General features: G+C 36.8%; 1 pseudogene; it reads left to right on the top strand.

Moving 5' to 3' along the window:
* Positions 1-269: 269 nt before the first annotated feature.
* LOC105482706 (alcohol dehydrogenase class-3 pseudogene) lies at positions 270-1,417 on the top strand (annotated as a pseudogene).
* The last annotated feature ends 2,122 nt before the right edge of the window (positions 1,418-3,539 follow it).

Genomic DNA, 3,539 nt, shown 5'->3' with positions numbered 1-3,539 from the left:
CAGAAGTAATATAAGAAATAGAATAGGTAAATTAGACTTCATCAAAATTCAAATGTTTTGTGTTTATAAGATACCATAAAGGAGATAAAAAGGCAACCTACAGAATGGGAGAAAAATTTTGTTAGTAAAATATTTGATATTTTTACCTAGAATATATGAAGAATATTTATAACTCAATTATTTAAAAAAGACAGATAATATAATTTTTAAAAGTAGAAAGTATCTGAGTAGACATTTCTCTAAAAAATATATACAAATGGATAGAACCCATGGACATGGTGAACCAGGTTATCGAGTGCAAGACTGCAGTTGCCTGGGAGGCTGGAAAGCCTCTCTCCGTAGAGTAGATAGAGGTGGCACTCCCAAAGGCTCATGAAGTTCGAATCAAGATTGTTGCCACTCTGGTTTGCCACACTGACACCTATATCCTGAGCAGAGCTGATCCTGAGGGTTGTTTCCCAGTGATCTCGGGACATGAAGGTGCTGGAATTGTGCAAAGTGTTGGCGAGCGAGTTACTAAGCTGAAGGCGGGTGACACTGTCATCTCACTTTATATCCCACAGTGTGGAGAATGCAAATTTTGTCTAAATCCTAAAACTAACCTTTTCCAGAAGATAAGAGTCACACAAGGGAAAGGATTAGTGCCAGATGGTGCCAGCAGATTTACTTGCAAAGGAAAGACAATTTTACATTACATTGGAATCAGAACATTTTCTGAATACACAGTTGTGGCTGATAATCTCTGTTGCTAAAATAGATCCTCTAGCACCTTTGGATAAAGTTGGTCTCCTAGGTTGTGGCATTTCCACTGGTTATGGTCCTGCTGTGAACACTGCCAAGGTGGAGCCTGGCTCTGTTTATGCCGTCTTTGGCCTAGGAGGAGTTGGATTGGGAGTTACCATGGGCTGCAAAGTGACTGGTGCATCGCAGATCATTGGTGTGGACATCAATAAAGATAAATTTGCAAGGGCCAAAGAGCTTGTAGCCACTGAATGTATTAGCCCTCAGGATTTTAGTAAACCAATCCAGGAAGTGCTCATTGAGATGATGAGCACTGATGGAGGAGTGGACTATTCCTTTGAATGTACTGGTAATGTGAAGATCATGAGAGCAGCACTTGAGGCATGTCGCCAGGGCTGGGGCATCAGTGTGGTGGTTGGAGTAGCTGCTTCAGGTGAAGAAATTGCCACTCATCCATTCCAGCTGGCAACAGGTCACACATGGAAAGGCATTGCCTTTGGAGGATGGAAGAGATGGAAGAGTATAGAAAGTGTCCCAAAGTTGGGCATCTGAATATATGTCCAAAAAGATAAAAGCTGATGAATTTATGACTCACAATCTCTCTTTTGATGAAATTAACAAAGCCTTTGAACTCATGCATTCTGGAAAGAGCATTCGAACTGTTGTCAAGATTTAATTCCAAAGAGAAAAATAATGTTCATTTTGTCATGATCTGATGGGAGCAGCCTAACAGGCAAGGAGAAGCTTCTCCAAGCTCACAGCCTCGCAGACCTTCAGCAGCTACTCCAGAGAATAGTGTGATGTGTGTGATTCATGAATTTCTGTAATCAAGGACAAGGATAATTTAATCATAAACTTGTTTTCTGGACCATCCTCCACCTAAATAATTGCTAACTCATTAAGGAATATTTTAACATAATAAAAGTAATTTCTACCAAAAATAAAAAGATATACAAATGGCCAATATGCACACAAAAATGTGTCCAGGCTAGGCACGGTGGCTCATGCCTGTACTCCCAGCACTTTGGGAGGCCTAGGTGGCAGATCACCAGAGGTCGGGAGTTCGAGACCTGCCTGACCAACATGGAGTAACTCCACTTCTACTGAAAATACAAAATTAACCAGGCATGGTGGTACATGCCTGTAATCCCAGATACTTGGGAGACTGAGTCAGGAGAATCACTTGAACCCGGGAGGCAGAGATTGCAGTGAGCTGAGATTGTGCCATTGCACTCCAGCCTGGGCAACAAGAGCAAAACTCTGTCTTAAATAAATAAATAAATAAATAAATACAATTTTAAAAAGCGTCCAATGTCATTAACCATTAGGGAAATGCAAATCAAAACCACAACAAGATACTATTTCATAATCATGAGATTAACTAAAATTAAAAAGACAGATAATAACAAGTGTTGGTTAAGATGCGGAGAAAGTCTATTCCTCATATTGCTGGTGGGAATAAAAAATGGTGCAGCCACTTTGCAAAACTATCTGGAAATTCACCCTAAGGTTAACATTTGAGTTAACATAGAGTTAACATTTGACCCAGCAATTCTACCTCTAGGTATATACCTAAGAGGAATGAAAATATATGTCCACATGAAAACTTGGATACAAATGCATATGGTGCCATTATTCATAATAGCAAAAAAGGGGTAAATTCCCAGATATCCATCAATTTATGAATGAATAAATACAATGTCACATATCCACACAATAGAATAGTATCTGGCAATAAAAAGGAAGTATTAATATTTGCTACAACGTGGATGAATCTCAAAACTTTGTACTAAGTGAAAGAAGCTATCACAAAAGACCATATATTATTTCATTTAGAAGAAATGTCCAGAAGAGCCAAATCTATAGAAACAGAAGGTAGATTAGTGCTTGCCTGATACTGGGGAGAAACGGAGAGTAACTGTTAAAGGACATGAAGTTCCTTTTTGCAATGATGACAATCACCCCAAATATTTTAAATTGACTTTGGTGATGTTTATACAACTCTGTAAATATACTAAAAACCATTGAATTGAATACTTTAAATTGTGAATTCTATGGTATGTGAATTATGTCTCAATTGTGCTATTCTAAAATAAAACAATGTAAATGTGTTTCAGATATTTCAATGACAGTCTGAATAGTTTCTTTTCCATGAGGAAAGAAAAACTAGATGCAAAGTATGAAGAGATTATCAAAAGATACCATCCTAAAAATAGAAATGTCATGACAACTGAATTGCTCTAGGGAAAGTTTGCAATTTTTTCAAAAAGTAACATCATCTAACATGTTAATTTATTCTCCTTATTAAATAGGTTTATGATATAAACAAAGGCAATAAAAAATGTTTTATGACATTTATCTATCTTAGCTAGGGTTTCATAAATTTTTCATTAACTATAAATAGGGCTGGCCAAATTGTTCAGAAGATGCAAAAAAGAATCTATCACCACTTGTAGAAAAAGTTCAAATGTAATGGTCTTCTAACTGGATCATAGAAATCATTTTAACATGCAATATGCATCACATTGGGAAACTTGGTGGAATTTAGGGGTCAAAACAAAACAAACAAATGAAAAAGTTAGAAGAGCATGACAACAAGAACAAAGAAAATGATATAAATTGGCAGAGGCTGTAAGAAACACAGAGGGGATAATTATAAAAGTTGTATAGCACCACCCACTAGACCAAAAAAAGAAAAGAAAAACCAAAAGGAAAAAAAAAAAAGTCTACTGCTACTGGCAAGCTATGAAACAATGAAGAAACATATTTTCCAACATACTCATATGCATGAAAGATAA

This window comes from Macaca nemestrina, chromosome 1 (genome assembly GCF_043159975.1).
Source record: "Macaca nemestrina isolate mMacNem1 chromosome 1, mMacNem.hap1, whole genome shotgun sequence".
Classification (NCBI taxonomy): Eukaryota; Metazoa; Chordata; class Mammalia; order Primates; family Cercopithecidae; genus Macaca; species Macaca nemestrina.
The sequence above is the reverse complement of the archived record's forward strand: the minus strand, read 5'-3'. Positions and strand labels throughout refer to the sequence as shown.